Source organism: Peromyscus californicus, unplaced genomic scaffold (genome assembly GCF_007827085.1).
Source record: "Peromyscus californicus insignis strain IS unplaced genomic scaffold, ASM782708v3 Scaffold_11__1_contigs__length_118956290, whole genome shotgun sequence".
In the NCBI taxonomy this organism is placed as follows: Eukaryota; Metazoa; Chordata; class Mammalia; order Rodentia; family Cricetidae; genus Peromyscus; species Peromyscus californicus.
In genome coordinates, this window is record NW_026294402.1 from 93,453,236 (window position 1) to 93,470,542 (window position 17,307).

Sequence of the window (17,307 nt, forward strand, 5' to 3'; positions counted from 1 at the left end):
TGTTATAACCTTGAATAAGCTGCTTAATCTCTTTGACCTTTAGCACTCAGGAGGCAGAAGCAGAAGGAGCTCTTGATTTGAGGCTAGCCTGGGTCTATATAGCAGGTTCTAGACCAGCCACAGCAATGTAGTCAAACTGTCACAAAAAAAAAAAAAAAATTAACTGGATTAAATTTTTAAGGTTATACCAAAAAGGTACCTGGAATGGCCCCTGGCATTTAAAAAGCACTAGAAAGAATGTTAGTTTACCTGGGGGCCAAAATTAACAAGACCTGCCATTCTTCAATGAAAGAACAGTGGTGCCTCTCATTCATGCTTCCAGTCATCAGCCCTGATTGCTAGGTGGGAAAGCATTTAGAGTAGTGTTTCTCAGCTCTGTTGTTATTTAATTTCTCTTGGGCAACAATCAGATTGTTAATGGCATGCAATGAGTCTTTGTGATGACATTTTGACTTCATTTGTCACAGAGTTTTCTTTCATTAATTTGAATTTTCTGTTATTACTGTGTTGTACCATTCCTCTGGGATCAAAGGCTGGTGGGGTGTCACTCTGTAGCAGAGTGCAGTGGATTAACAATTCAAAATCAGCTGAAATAAGAAGGCAAAAATTACAAGATAGCAAGCTAGCTCAGCAATGCTGTGCATGGCAAACTGAGCTTGATCCTAAAACCCACATAAAGGTAGAAAGAGTCTACCCATCATATAGCACCCAGGCACATACATAATGTTTTTAAAAGGAGAGATCAAAATGAGGAGTATACTTTAAAATTATATTCCTCCTGACCAAAACAAATACAATTTACATAACTACTTTACAATGTTCCAAAACTCAAGATAATGTGATAAAAATGCTCAGAACAAATAGAATGGGCTACTACAAAAACTCTTCCTCCAATTACAGGGGCAATGTATCAAGTGAACACGCACAGCAAGGCCACTCCTGCTGCTTATGTACATCCTAGAAATTCTACCTTGGAACACGGGTCTTTCCTTAGTACTACTTATTTGAGGGACAAGTAGTCAATGGCTTTTTGTCCTGTGTGTGAATGAAAGCCATGCAACACGAGTAAGGGTTTTTTTTTTTTGTTGTTTTGTTTTTTTATTTAGGTTGTTAATCTCTAAGTCAATACACAGAATCAAAAGCAGCCATGCCCTGGTCATGAAGCTGCTAGCATACACTGCAGTCAGTGTGTACTTGTAAAAGACACAATCAAAGGTGACCAAGTCCAGACATAAGCATCATCTACTACAGTGTGCCTAAGGAGTTCTTGACCAAGTCCAGACATAAGCATCATCTACTACAGTGTGCCTAAGGAGTTCTCTAAAACAACAACAAACACCTCTTACTGGTGTTTAAGCCATCACTTACCACCAGACACTACCTTGCCTGGCACAAGGGGTCACATGGTCTTAGAAGATGGAAGATAAGGAGAGCAGGAGTAGAGTCCAAGTGGGTCTAACGAAGAAGCAGAGCTAGGCCTGGTGGTGCATACCTTTAGTCCCAGCACTTGGGAGGCAGGTATAGGTGGATCTCTGTGAGTTCAAGGTCAGCCTGGTCTACACAGAAAAACCCTGTTCCCAAAAAACCAAAAGCCCAAAAGGCTAGAAAAATCTCAACCAGTATAAAGGAAACTATCCCGAAGTCTCACTGCTTGAGTGCTGGCTTCTGTTTCTCCACTGGTTGTGTTTGATAGGCTCCTAGGCACGTTTTTGTGAATGTCGGCGAATCTCCCAAGGACTTCTGGTCCTTGTAAGATACTCTCATGGAACTGCTGTGAGAAAGAGTCAAGAGCCAATCTGTACAAGTGCGTAGCGGAGCTAGTGCGTAACCGACAGCCCTCACATCTAGGAATTGAACCAGGGCCAGAAAGCCATCTGGATGGCAAACAGCAACACGAGAAGAATTTTAAATAGCTTCAACTGTAGAAAAAGCACCGCTACAGGCTCGGAACCTTTTAACTATTTGCCTGCTGCTGTCATTTTGAAAATAAGAGATAATACCCACAATTTAAAAGAGTGTGTTACCAACACTGGATTTTCTCCAGTCATTTCAGGACTTACTATTGTTTTGCACAAAGGTTTAACTTTGCTTTGCAAAGTATTTATTTTAAATTTTTTCCCTTGGTGACCAATTTTCCTCTTTAGATATCTAGCCCTGAATGACAAAATGCATTTGTGAGGAGCTTTCATTTCCCCCTTATTATTGACAGAGAAGCGGGAGTAGGCAGCCAAGGATAATACAAGGGTATCTGTCACTGGAGTCTTCTCTCTAGAGGGTATAGTAAGCCAGGAAAGGGAGGCTGACAGTGTCATTCAGTGCAAGGCATTGAACAAAGAGGAGGAGAGAGGTTAGCTCAGAGGCAGAATTCCTACCTAGTCCTGAGTTCAATTAATTATTTATTTACTAAATATTCACTCTGTTATAAGCACACCACACATTTGACTGAGGAAAGATAACGTTTAAAAACTAAAACACTGGGACTGGAGAGATGGCTCTGCAGTTAAGAGCACTGGCTGCTCTTCCGGAGGACCTGAGTTTGATCTCCAACACCCACATGGCAGCTCACAACCATCTATAACTCTCTAGTCCCGGGGATCCAATGCCCTCTTCTGGCCTCTGTGGGCACTGCACACATGGCACACAGACACTCATGCAGACACTTACAGAGGTTAAGTGGAGTCACGGCTCATCTGCTTCCCCGGGAGGGTGTTTCCTTCTTATATGAAGGAAACACGTGAGAGGGTAGGTAAGGCTTAACTGACTCACGGCCTACAGGAGCCGCAGATGAGGATGACTACTGGCAAAGAAGACTGTAGGGAGAGTATCTGCTGTCCCAAGGAGGTGGGATGGTAAGGTGAAGCGGAAGGGCCATTAGGAGCAAGCTTGGCCATTAGCAAGCACCCTCTGAAGAGAATCAATGCCGTTTTCACGGGGCCTACTTAGTGCATATGTCTGTGTTTGTGTGGCTGTGTACACCCTTAATCCCAGCACTCCAGAGGCAGAGGCAGGCAGGAGGCCAGACTTGTCTACATAGTGAATTCCAGGCAGGCCAGGGCTACACAGTGAGACACTGTCTCAAACAAAAAATATATAAATAAATTAATTAAACAGTCATATTTTCCAAAGAATACAGACTATTTAAACAAGTTCTTAATTTAGTTCAAAACCGGTTAGCATAGTACTAATATGTTTGCCAACAACTTGCATAAAGGCATAATCTCAGATTTATTTCATGTAATAACTTCTATTTGCTATAAGATCGTAAGTAAATTTTGTTTCTGTGTTTTAGTTTTTTAGACAGTGTCTTAGTATGTATCCCCAGCTGGCCTCAAACTGGCAGCAGTCCCCCTGCCTCAGCCCTGAATACTGAGATTACAGGATAGGTTGTGATTCCTGGCTCCATGATGAAACCTGCATCCAGGATCGTGGGAAAGCTAGTGAACTGTGACAGCCTGACTGTGGTAACAGAGCTGGAAAGGACCACCAATTACAGCCTGAGTTCCTACAACATGGGAAGTGTATGGAGATGCCTGGAAACTCTTCGCTTTCGTCACTAAGGAAATGCTCACATGCTATAAATCTTAAGAGTATGGTTTCTTAAATATCTTTTTCTTTACTTTGAAAATTATATTTACTGGGCTGGAGGGATGGCTCAAAGGTTAAGAGCACTGGTCGATTTCCCAGAGGTCCTGAGTTCAATTCCCAGCAACCACATGGTGGCTCACAACCATCTGTAATGAGATCTGGTGCCCTCTTCTGGCCTGCAGGAAAACATGCAGGCAGAACACTGTATACATAATAAATAAATGAATCTTTAGAAAAAAAAGAAAGAAAATTGTGTCTGTTTTGTGTGAGCATATGGGGGGTCACATGTGTACATCATGTGTGAACAGCAGAGGTCGACTTGTGGGAGTTGAGCTCCTCCTTCCACCATGCCGGTCTCAGGCTTATCGGGTTTACTGACAAGCACGTTCACCCACCGGGCCACCTTGCTGGCCCTAGAGTATGGATTCCCCTCCCATCTCCACCCAACCCTGGCTAAGACAGGGTTTCTCTGTGTAACAGCCATGGCTGTCCTAGAACTTGCTTTGAAGATGAGGCTAGCCTCAAGAGATCTTCCTGCCTCTGTCTCCCTGAATGCTGGGATTAAAGGACTATGGATTCTTAAACATTTAAAACTGGGGCTTAAGGAATAAGATAACCACACTACTGTCACTGTGACAGACTTGGAATTGTGGTGGGACACCAGGTAAGCCAAAGATTCCAGCTTCATGTGCAGTTACAAGTGGCTGTACATGGAGCTCTATATGAAGCTCTCTCCACGGGAATGCAGAGTGGAAACAACTGCACCAACCTCAGGTCAGGAATGTGCAGGATGACTGCAGCCTGCATCATCTCATTCTCTTTCCAATGGCAACAAATAACGAACAGCAGCCACAAGTGGAAGAAAGAGATCACTCCATAGCAACTGCTTCTTGAGTGAAAACAGAGGCACAGTCTGCTGGGTTTGGCCATTAATTTTCAGTCTGTTACAAATGATCTTCACTAATTTAGTCAAACACACGTAGTTGCAAGGTTATGATTAAAACCCACAATCATTAGTCACAGGTAGTCTAATGCTGTGGGATGGTCTATATGTCAAATGTGTTGCTGATTGGTCAATGAATAAATCACTGATTGGCAGTGGCCAGGCAGGAAGTATAGGCGGGACTAACAGAGAGGAAAATTGAGAGAACAGGAAGCTGGGTGGAAGAGACACTGCCAGCCGCCATCAGGATAAGGAAGATGTAAAGTACCGGTAAGCCACAAGCTACGTGGCAAGGTATAGACTAATAGAAATGGATTAATTTAAGCTGTAAGAACAGTTAGCAAGAAGCCTGCCACGGCCATACAGTTTGTAACCAATATAAGTCTCTGTGTTTACTTGATCGGGTTTGAGCGGCTTGGGACTGGCGGGTGAGAGAGATTTGTCTTGACTGTGGGCAAGGCAGGAAAACTCAAGCTACAGTCTAATATCAAGTGTTTTCCTTCTCTGTCCAAACAGGAAACAGAATTATCAGTAAGAGTGTAGAGACTGTCACCATGATGCCAGCAAAGCCCTTGCTTCTACCCCTGGCAGAATCACCAGCATCCTCTCTGGGCATTGCTTTGCACTCTGTGTTTTAGAGCACCTCCCCACCATACCCCCATGGAAATGAACACAGCGACAATTCTCCTCTTTTAGCCCCTTCTGAGAATTACTGTTATCACAAACAGCTGCAGAGGCACAATGAATATGAATCTGACTTAAGGCAGACATGAAATTAGGCAAAGGGAGAAAGGACATCAGAAGCCTTAAGTATTTTAAGAAATGCAAGGTCATTAAGACTGGAACTCAGGCCAGGCAGTGGTGACGCACACCTTTAATCCCAGCATTCGGAAGGCAGAGGCAGGTGGATCTCTGTGAGTTCGAGGCCAGGCTGGTCTACAGAGCGAGATCCAGGACAGGCACCGGTCAGAGAATAGGCACAGGCAAGAGGCTGAGTACATGTGGTGTTCTTCCTGATGTAAATAAACAGGAGGAGACCCGATGAGAAATATTCAACAGGTGAGTACAAAATAATTAGATGAAGCATGTTTTAGGGGTAGGGATATAGCTTAACAAAAAACCTAATTTCAACTGGACATGAGCCGAAGCACACAACTTATACCATTAATAAGCTATAAGTTAACGGGACTATATAAAGAAATATGAATCCAACATAAAAAGCAAAAAACCCAGAAATTTACCAAAGCCCAAATAACCCAAAAGCTTACAGGTAAAAATGCTTAATGTAATTATTCACTACAGAAATGATGACTAAAACCACAATCAGGCCAGTGGTTGCTCACATCTTTGGTCTCGGCATGGGAGGCAGAGCCAGGGGGATCTGAGTGAGTCAGAGCTACACAGTGTCACCATGTCAAAATAAAAACCAAAAACAAAGAAACAAAATCCACTGGTATCACAGATCACTGTTAGCAGGTGAACAAACTAACTCACTCTTCTCTAAACAGAACATCAAAAACTCCATGTTCTTATTCTATGACACTCTCATCCAAGAATATCAGAGGCACATGAACATTTAAGCTAAAAATTTTCATAATAACCAAAAGAAGTCTCAACTCAAACATACATCAATAGAGCAAGAAATTGTACAGAATGTTTTATAATATGGAAAAATAATTAAATAAATACAACTATATCCACCACCATGAACCTCACAAGCACTGTTAAAGAAACAGAAAAAGGGCCAGGCATGGTAGCTCACAACTGTTGTATCCACAGTACTCAGGGGCCTGAGGCAAAAGAATTGCTACTCAGTTTCAGACTAGTTTGGAATAATGTGAGACACTGTTTCACTTTAAAAAAAAAAAAAAAGGAACAAATGCCAAAAGACTCAACTGACTTAACTCTAAGTAACAGTTGAAATATCATTAGAGATAGGCATGGTGGCTCACTCAGGAGGCTGAGAAAGGAAGGTCACTGCTGGTTCCAGGCCACAAAGTAAGTTCCAGGCCAGCCTGGTCACAGAGTCAAAAAACCAAAATCAAAACCACTGGGAATGGTGATACACACCTTTAATCCAAGCACTCAGGAGGCAGAAGTAGGTGGATCTCTGCAAGTCTGAGGCCAGGCTGGCCTACAGCCAGCTGGGGCAACACAGGGAGCCTGTCTCAAAAATTATTAAGAAAGTAAATATTATTAGAGATGCAAAGACAGAGTAAGATCATAAAGACATAAAAACAAACTAAGGAAATGAAACAAAATTCAGGGCAATGTCTCTTGCAAAAGGAAGCAGCTGAGGAAAGCGCTAATACTGCCCAGGGCACCACACACAGGTCCTATTTTCTCCGTAAGTTGAAGTCTTCCCGGCATGTCTCCTTTCTTCTTGTGTGTGACGTGCATGTGTGTTTCTATCTGAAAGTGTGTGTCCATGGAAGGCTGAGCTCACTTAAGAGTCTTCCTCCATGGCTCTCCATCATATCCCCTGAGACAGTACCTCCAGTTAAACCCCAGCTCACAGGTACGGTGGGGCTAGCCAGCTTACATAGGGGATCCCATCTCCACCTCCAAGTGCTAGAATTACAGGCAGCCTGAGGTCCACCCAGCATTTCCTGGGTTCTGGGGTCTTCTTTAATCACCGAGCCACTTCCCCAGCCCCACTGAATGTTTCTATGCATGCAAATGTTCACGGTGACAGCAAATGCAAGGCGAGGCATGAAGAGTCATGTGATGGGAGCTCATTCTCTAGTCCACTCAGCCTGTGGTTTGTGTTAGTGTTCACAAAGTCAAACTCCAGCCTGCTCTGGTCCCTGCAACTGTACCCCCCCAGCACTGTTCCCACCTCTAAATTCCTACCATGCACCTGTGCAGCTGCTTATTACAATTTTTGTCTTTCTCTCCAAATTTTAAGACAGAAGACAGGTTACAGACTATAGCAAGGCCTTGTATCCTGCTAATTGTTGTTTACAACACCACTAATGGTACATGAGCTCCAATAAGGCTCTGGGCTCAATTCCCAATACCACATACACACAAAGTCTGGATTATGGAGCATTGCAGATTAGGAAACTCAATCTGTACTATCCATTTTATAAAATTATACTTAGAATAATATCCTATGCTATGCATAAGATAACCAGTAAACTTCGGGCTGGAAAGATGGCTCCTTAGATAACAGCACTTCCTGTATAATCCTGAGGACTGGAGTTAGGATACCAGCATCCCAACAAGGCAGCATCACTGCGTATCAGTACCCCAGCTCTGACAAGGATGGAGATGAGGGCTGCCCAGACTTGATGGCTTCAAGCCTAACTGTCAAAGTGTGAACCCCACACTCAGGAAGAGACTGTGCTGCAAAGGAACAGATGGAGAATGACAGGAGACCCGAAGTCTTCCAGCTGGAATGTGTGCACACAGGCTTATAGACTCCCATACATGCACATTTATAGTCACATAGTCAGACAAAGGCACACACACAAGTCTTTAAAAAACAAAACAAACCCCTTTGGGGCTGGAGAGATGGCTCAACAGTTAAGAGCATTTGTTCTTACAGAGGACCTGGGATCGATTACCAGCACCTACATGGTAGCTGACAACTGTCCACAACTCCAGTTTCAGGGAATTCCATATCCTTTTTTGACCTCCATAGGTACCAGGCACATGTGTGGTGCACAGAAATACATACATGGGAGCAAAATACTCATACACAGAAAATAAGATAAATTATCAGACAGTGGTAGCGCATGTCTTTAATCCCAGCACTCAGGAGGCAGAGGCAGGCGAATCTGAGTTCAAGGACAACCTGTTACAGAGCGAGTTCCAGGATATCCAAGGCTACACAGAGAAATCCTGTCTCAAAAAAAAAATAAATAAATAAATAAAAGAAAATAATCTAAACAAACAAACCTGGACCAGTGAGATGGCTCAGCAGACAAAGGTGCTTACAGCAGCAGCAGGGAGAGACAGCCAGAGTTTGATCTCCGGAATCCACTTAAAGGTGGGAAGAGGGGACCAACCGGACAAAGATGCCCTCGGAATACATGAGTGTCATGGCCTGTACTCACTCACTCACTCACATTCTCTCTCTCTCTCTCTCTCTCTCTCTCTCTCTCTCTCTCTCTCACACACACACACACACACACACACATCACGATGATGATGATGATGATGATGATAACAATAGATAATAAAATTTTAAGAATGCCTGAACATAAGCTTTCACATAAAGCTGTAAGCATGTACCAGCACGGACTATTCGGCACCCTCTTCCACTGGAAAACTGGACTGAGAACAAGGCAGACATTTATGCTGCCCTTTATCTACTACTTCCTCTATCGTGTGGCTGTCAAAAGGCTAAATGAGATTCTGGCAACATAAAAAAAAAACAGTTTTGAAAGGTCATGCTATGCAGACAGTCACAGCTTTCATAGTGTCCTTACTGTCTAAGGCAGACTACATGACAATCTGACCAGCTATGTTCTGAGTAAAAGCAAAATGCACATTGCCATTACATTATCAAAGGACCAGAACTGTAGACACTCAATAATATCTTTATGAACATCATTTCCAACTGTATAAACATCCAGTGCATATTAGTGAAACAGATCCTGGAGCAAAGAAACAGAACTGGAGGTAGTAACCAGCTCCCCCAAACTCTGGCAGGCAGGCTGAAACAGGACCACTTTGTTCACTCAGGGTTTATAAACATAATAAATTTTCAAATTACAACAGATCAACATCAGGCTTGGTGGCACCTGCCTATAATCACAGCACTTAGGATGGGGAGACAGGAGGTTCAGGAGTTCAATGTCATCTTCAGCAACACAATCACTTTAAAGCCAGCATGGACTAAATAAGACCCTGTCTCAAAAAACCAAAAACATGGTGGTGAATGCCTCCAATGCCAACGTTTGGGAGGAAGGGGCAGAAGGATCAGGAGTTTAAAGTCAGCCTCAGATACAGAAGAGAATTAGAGACCAGACTATGCTATGTGAGACCCTGTCCCAATAAACAAAAAACAAAATCACAAAAAACAAAAAACAAAACAAATTTCAAATGCGTCATTTTCCAAGGAGCAGCATAAAAGCTATATTCAGCTGGAGGTGAACTTGGTGGCAGAGCACATGCCTAGCATGTGTGAGATACTAGGTTAAAGCTGAAGCACCTAGAAAATAACATTAACACCGCTCACAGACATGGTGGTGCACGTCTCTAATGGCAGCACTCTGGAAGCTGAGGCAGGAAAACAGCCCTGAGGTAAGGCCAGCCTGGGCTACGGAGTGAGCCCATATTTCAAACGAATAACCCCACATTGATCGTTCTTTTCTAATTAGCACATAAAGTAACAAGTTTCCTCATGGCATACTCATGCACAGGTATTGAGTTCGGACTGGTACCCTGACATACACCCTGCTCCACACCCACCCTATGTTTCCACCCTGTCTCTGCCTGTTCCCCTCCGCTCCCGGTATTCCCCTCTCCACTTACAGATCATGTGTTGTATTACTCTTCCTGACTCACCCTGATCATTCTTCAAAAATTCCCTAATTTGATCGCCTCAAAAACCTGTCAGCCAGGCATAAGTGGTGCATGATTTTAATCCCAGCACTCAGGAGGCAGTGACAAGAGGATTTCTTTGAGTTTGGAGCCAATCTACTCTAAGAGCTAGTTTCAGACCAGGCAGAGCTACATAATGAGTGAGACTGTCTCAAAAAACAAAACAAACAAACAACCCAAATAAATGGGGCTAGAGAGACAGCTCAGTGATTAAGAGCACCAGCTACTCTTCCAAAGGATTCGGACTTAATTTCCAGCATCTACATAGCAGCTCACACCTGTCTATCACTCCAGTCAAGCATGCAAATGTTGCAAGGGCTTACATGCATGCAAAACACCCATACGCATAGAATAAAACAAACAGTTGGTAAAGTTAAAGCTATGTGGTAAGAGCACTTGCCCATCCATGGTTCAATCTCCATTATTGTCGCACACCAAAAAGGGCAATAAATCAGTAAAAGTTATCTAGCTTCTTCTGAAATGTCCAAATTGTGTGGCTGGAGAGATGGCTCAGAGGTTAAAAGCATTTGCTGCTCTTCCAGAGGACCCAAGTCTGATTCCCACCACCCTCATGGTGGTTCACAATTGGCTGTAACTCCAGTTCCAGAGGCTCTCATACCCTCTTCTGGCCTCCGCAGGCACTGCACATACAAACATTCAGACAAAGCACTCAGACATATAAAGAAAAAATAAAGTGTTCAAACTCATGGGTTAATAACAGCAGTCTGGTTTTATGTTTGCTTTTGTTATCTGAGCTAGGAATGGCCTTGTGCTCTCAACACTACCACCTGGTGAATCTTCATTTAAAACAACAACAATAGAAACACCTTTATCCAGTAGCAGTGTCTCACGCCTGTGGTCCCAGGACTCCAGACTGAAGAAGCTCAAGTCCCAGGCTAGCCTGTGCTGTCTGGGCAGTTTCAGGCCAGCTTGGACTACAGTTTCAAACAAAAAACAAAAGCAAATAAACCAACAGAAAACCCCTCTGTATTAAGCAGCCCTCAGTAGGCCCTCAGTCTACCTTAGAGAGGCTAGGCCTGCCCCCATCCAAACCCTGTCTCCTGGATTAGAAAAAAAGAAGTGAACTAATACTCATACTTTCCTTCTATATTCAACTTGGTAAGAGACTAAGAAATAGAGTCTATAAAACTGGACACTTACCTCAAAATAAGAGCCCCCATTTCAGTCTCTTAGGAACGTATGACATTACTTATGTTAAAAGTGAAGCACTCATGAAGCCTTTTTCAGGTTAGAAGATAAACTGAAAAAGAAAAGGGTGAAGACAAAGCATTAATCAAGATAGATAATGTTAAGTGTTTACTGTGTGTGCGGCATCTGACTGCTTACTTATAACCACACACACTTAATAAACAGGCTGAAGATCTAACACAGTTAAAAAACTTTGATGTTGAGGATCCATGCTTCAATGTTCTCAGCTTTGGACCATTTTTAAAAATCTCATACCTTTCCCTTATTAGTAGGTTTATATATTCAGGATCGAGTCTAACTAAATAACTTATAGGATGTAGTACAAAAAAGAAATGCAGGGCCCCTCAGGCCAGCCAAGGCTACAGCAAGGCCCTGACTCAAAAAAAAAAAATTTTCTTTTATTTAAAAGGAACAACAAAATGCAAAATGCAAGCCCCTTTCCAAGATGGTTCTACAAGGAAACAGTCTAAACCCAAAGCAAAGTTTAGAGGATAAGAGTGCAGATGAACAGAGTCCACCTGTCTGTCTGCATTCCGGTGGCCCATTACCACTGTAGTTCAGAGGCCTTGGAAAACCATCCCACAGGAAAAACCAGCTTAGCCAGGATGCTACCACGAGGTGTCCCCTGACCACTGAGAGGGAGAAGACACCAGTGACCCTTAGCTCACTGCAGATGTCAAGGCTGACAAGCACCCGATCAAACAGGATGTGAAGGCTGCGTTGGCTCTGACGTCACCAAGGACAACACCCTGGGTCCAGCCTAAGGGAGGAAGGCGGAATCCGTTCAACTGGCTGCTGACTAGGATTCTCTGGACACTGTCAACAAAGCCCTGACCACCACAATCAGCTGGCTAATTCTAAATGCAAACCTTTCATCACCATAAGAATATATAGTGCGGGACAAAGAAATTTTGAGTATTGCTCTTTCAGAGGACACAAGTTTGAGTACCAGTACCAACATCAAGCAGCTTACAAAGCGCCTGTAACTCCAGCTCTGGGGAAATCAAACACCCCCGGACTCTGTAGACACCTGCATTCATGTGCACACACCTACTACACACAGGTGTAAATGTAATGAAAAATAAATTTTAAACGAATTTTTAATAAATCAGGCATAGTGGCTCATGCATTTAATCCTAGAACCCAGGAGGCAGGGAAACATGGATCTCTGAGTTTGAGGCCAGTCAAGGCTACATAGTTAAGACCCAGTCTCAAAAATGAATGAATGAATGAATGAATCGATGAATAGTACAGAGCTACTCGTTCAAGAATTAAGAATCTCAAGACAGAGGATGGCTTAGTATTAAATTAAGCACAGTTCCTCCTTAAGTAAGGAGTCCAGGTAACTACACAGATTACATACCCATGATGTCAGCCACAGTCAAGACACAAATTCAGGGTATGATGGAGCATGTTTTTAATCCCAGCACTTGGAAGCAGAAGTATCTCTGAGTTTGACGCTAGCCTGGTCTACATAGTGAGACCCTATCTAAAAAAAGCAGAAAAAAAACACTAATTCTCTATTAAGTGAGCAAGTATTATCTGCACAGCATGGTATCTCTGAGTTTGACGCTAGCCTGGTCTACATAGTGAGACCCTATCTTAAAAAAGCAGAAAAAGACACTCTCTATTAAGTGAACAAGTATTATCTGCACAGCATGGTGCAACATCTCTGTAATCACAGCACTCTGAAGGTGGAGGCAGGAGAATTATGATTTCAAAGTCATCCTCAATGACATAGTAAATTTGGAGCCGGTCTGACTACACAAGACCCTATGCCCAAACCAACAAATCAGATTCAGGGTTTACCCTTCCATTCCCCACTTCCCTCAGACTGCAAGCTGACCCCAGCACCTCACTAGGAAAATCCCCTACCCACTACCAATAGGCTACCTCTCCAGTCCTGTTTACATTCTTTAAGACAGTAAGTACCTCAATACATTTCCAAAGCTTGACCTGAACTCACTCTAGCTCCAGCAGACCTTGAACCTACAGTCTTAGTGCCTCAACCTCCCAAGTGACTAGGCTTACAGGCATGCACTAACAGTCTTAATTTCATTTTCTTCACACAAACACACTCTACTTTTCGGTTTTTGGTTTTTTTTTTTTTTTTTTTTTTTGTTTGTTTTTCAAGACAGGGTTTCTCTGTGTAGCTTTGCGCCTTTCCTGGAACTCACTTGGTAGTCCAGGCTGGCCTCGAACTCACAGAGATCCGCCTGACTCTGCCTCCCGAATGCTGGGATTAAAGGCGTGCGCCACCACCGCCCGGCTACTTTTCGGTTTTTAAAAGCAGTGTCTCATGTAGCCTATATGACTTTGAACTCCCCATACATATACACCTGAATGAACATGCCAATGTACACACTCATGCCACACACACAAATGGTCCCTAAGCCCACTTACTTTTGTCCAATTTAGCATGTGGGGTGTAGCCTGCTTACTACAATGAGCTAAAATTTACCTGTTTTCAAACATAGGAAGCTGGGAAGACGATTTTAACAAAATTCTCTAGAACCCAGTTTCTTCCATATATATATATATATATATATATATATATATATATATATATTTTTTTTTTTAACATGTTCATTGGTGTTTTATCTGCATGTATGTCTGTATAAGGATGTTAGAAGCCCTGGAACTGGAGTTACAGACAGGTGTGAGCTACAATGTGGGTGCTGGGAATTGACCCAGGATCCTTTGGAAGAGCAGTCAGTGCTTTTAACTGATGAGCCATCTCTCCAGCCCCTAGAACTGTTTCTTAAACTATGGGTAATGACTCCATATAGGGTTTTTCTGGGGAACACAGAAAAATTGGCAACAGCAAAAGGTCTGTAAACATGCAACAACCAAATATTAATTGGAAATGACCTAATGAATCGTAGGTGTTTCTTCAGCATGCACTGCACTGCATCAGGAGACTGCTGCAACCTTGAGTCTGAACAAAGCAAGAGTGCTGTGGAAGGCACCCAATGTCATCATGCCGCCCGAAACAGCTCAACACAAGTCTCTAACTGCACACACAAGGCTTTCTGCTCTTATAACATAACGATTTAATTATAGAAACAAACACTTTGAGTTATTTCCTACTGTTACTCCTCAGAATGTTAAATACCAAATTAGTATAACCTTAGATTGTGTTAAAATGTTCTATTCTGTCACCAGGCATTGGTGGCACATGCCTCTGATCCCAGTACTGGGAGGCAGAGGCAGGTGGATCTCTGTAAGTTTGAAACCAGTCTGGTCTACATGGAGAGTTCCAGGACAGCCAGAGCTACACAGAGAAACCCTGTCTCAAAAAGCAAAACAAAACAAAAGTTCTATTTAGGTGACTATCACCAGAATACATTGTGCACATGTATAAAGCTGTCAAAAAAAGAAGTTTATTTTTTAAATTGCTTTTTGAGTTGCTGTCTTGAGTTTCATAAGAAATAGATACATAGATTTTGGCTTGGGACTAGAACATGAATTTCAACAAATTTTTAAGTGGTCCTATACATACTTCTGATATTAAAAATAAATAAGCACACAGGGCAGTGGTGGTGCACACCTTTGATCCCAGCACTTGGGAGGTGGAGGCAGGTGGATATCTGTGAGTTTGAGGCCAGCCTGGCCTACAGAGTGAGTTTCAGGACAGCCAGAACTACACAGAGAAACCCTGTCTCAAAAAAATAAATAAATAAATAAAAATAAAATAAAATAAACAAGCACATCCACCTGTTGTTAATGAAATTTTGCTTTCATCTTAATAAATAAGAAAAGTAACTATATAACAAAGAATTATTTTAAAATAAACATTATTATCAGTAAATCTTTGGTTTGTATAGCTATTCCACATGCCTATATACTGGGGGTCATGTAAAAGTGTCTTGGATAAAAAGTCCCAAAGGGAAAAGTACAAGAAGCCTGCTCTACATTGAGTACAAAGGGAGTCATTAATCAAAACAGCAAGAAGCCAGGTATGGCGTCAACAACTGTAATCCCAGTACTCAGAAGGCAGAGGCAGGAGTATGGTGTATTTGAGATGTATGGAACCCTAGTTCAAAATTAAAAAGAGGTAAATTTTAGGTCCCAAGAAGCTGGCTTCTTATTAGGTTCTAGCAACTGATATTTACTGAATTGTAATTAAAACTAATTTTAAGATTTACTTTAACTGCTAGACATAGTGTTAAAGTCTGCTGTCCTGCACTCAAGAGGCAGAGGAGGGTCATCGCAAGCTTGAGGCCAGCTAGGTCTACAAAGCAAGTTTCAGGTCCAGTGAGAGCCTGCCTTTAAAAAAGAAAAATGTTATGCCGGATGGTGGTGGCACACACCTTTAATCCCAGCACTCGGGAGGCAGAGGCAGGCGGGTTTTTGTGAGTTCAAGGCCAGCCTGGTCTACAAAGCGAGTTCCAGGAAAGGCCCAAAACTACACAGAGAAACCCTGTCTCGAAAAACAAACAAACAAAAAGAAAAATATTATTAAAATTTTTTTCTTGCTCTTTTTTGTGGTCCTACCCAGGGCCTTGAATATGGCAATCAAGAACTCTACTACTGGGTTGTACACCCTGGCCCATTAAAATTATTTTTAGTAATCAATATCTTAATCTTTTTAGTAATTAACACCATCTTAATAAAGTGCTCATATAAAAATAATAAACTCAAACTTTTACATTAAAACTTTTTTGGCCAAGCATGGTTATGCACATCTTTAATCCCAGAACTCAGGAAACAGAGATAGTTAGATCTGAGTCCGAGGCCAACCTGGTCTACACACAATGAGTTATAGGCCAACCAGGGTTATATAGCAAGACTGTCTCAAACAACAACAAAATGTTTGTGTGTTGCTGTGGAAGAATCCTTCTGTACACTGCAGATATATGTTACTCTCATTGGTTAATAAAGAATTGACTGGTCAGTAGCCAGGCACTAAGTATAGGCGGGGCGGCCAAGCTGAGAATTGGGGGGAAGAGGGGGCAGAATCAGTGGAGTCACCAGGAGACACAGAGTGGGCAAGACATGCTGGAGGACAGGTAAAGCCATGAACCATGTGGAAATACATATATTAATAGAAATAGGTTAATTTTAGTTGTAAGAGCTAGTTAGTAATAAGCCTAGGCTACCAGCCAAGCATTTATAATTTATATTAAGTCTCTTGTGGTCATTTGGGAAAGACTGCTGGGACACAGAAAAACTCTACCTATAGTGTGTTTTATACAACAGGGTTTCATGTACCCTAGGATGGCCTCAACTCTATGTAGCTGAGGATGAGGTAACTCCTGATTCTTCAGACTCCATCACCCAAGTGTTGGAGTTATAGGTAGGCTCCACCATTGTAGAGACCCACAGAGGTTTCCTAGTGAGGGCTTACTCAGGGTCCTAGAATCTGAGCTTGCTTTACCCATCAGAGCTGCATAAAGGGATGATTTGACCACAGGCGTGGTTACCAGGTATTTGGAAGGGTCTATATTTGGCTGTGCGGTGTGCTTTGATCTAGCAAGGGAGAGGTCTTTTGCCCTGCCCCTAGGCATTGTTATAAAAAGTCCTTTTGAAGTGGCAAAAGAGACTGTTGGGTTTTGATCCAGGTCCTCTGGAAGCTATCCTGTGTTTCTGGCTTTCTCCTCTTCACTATCTTTCTATCTAAAAGTTTCTTCTCCCTCTCTCCTCCTCATAGGAACCCTTTAAAAGGTGGCAGCTGGCCTCCTACACGTCATACTGAGCTACGACTTTTTATTTTTATTATTTATGTGTATGAATGTTTTGCCTACATATATGTCTGCACACCACATATATGTGTGGTGCCAAGGAGATCAGAAGAGGTTGTGGGATTTCCCCAGATCTAGGAGTAGTGAGCTGCCATGTGGGTGCTAGGAATTAAATCTAGGTCTTTTGGAAGAGAAACCAGTGCTCTTAACCACCGAACCATCCCTCCAGCTCCTAAAACGTTTTTTAAGGAAGGGTCTCACCATGTAGTCCTGAAATAAACTACCAGGTTGGCCTCAAACTCAGGGACATACCTACCTTTGCCTCCTGAGTAC

At 42.6% G+C, this 17,307-nt stretch overlaps 1 protein-coding gene across 2 annotated transcripts in view; it reads right to left on the reverse strand.

The window, feature by feature from the left end:
* The window catches only part of Pik3cb (phosphatidylinositol-4,5-bisphosphate 3-kinase catalytic subunit beta), a 111,765-nt gene that overhangs the window by 78,087 nt on the left and 16,371 nt on the right, over nucleotides 1–17,307 (reverse strand). Inside the window, exon 2 of one of the 2 annotated variants that reach the window (XM_052717829.1) lies at nucleotides 11,243–11,342. The exons of the other annotated variant lie outside the window; for it this stretch is intronic. The gene's annotated coding sequence lies outside the window, so the exon portion shown is untranslated. The remainder of the gene's footprint in view (nucleotides 1–11,242; nucleotides 11,343–17,307) is intronic. 2 annotated transcript variants of the gene reach the window in all.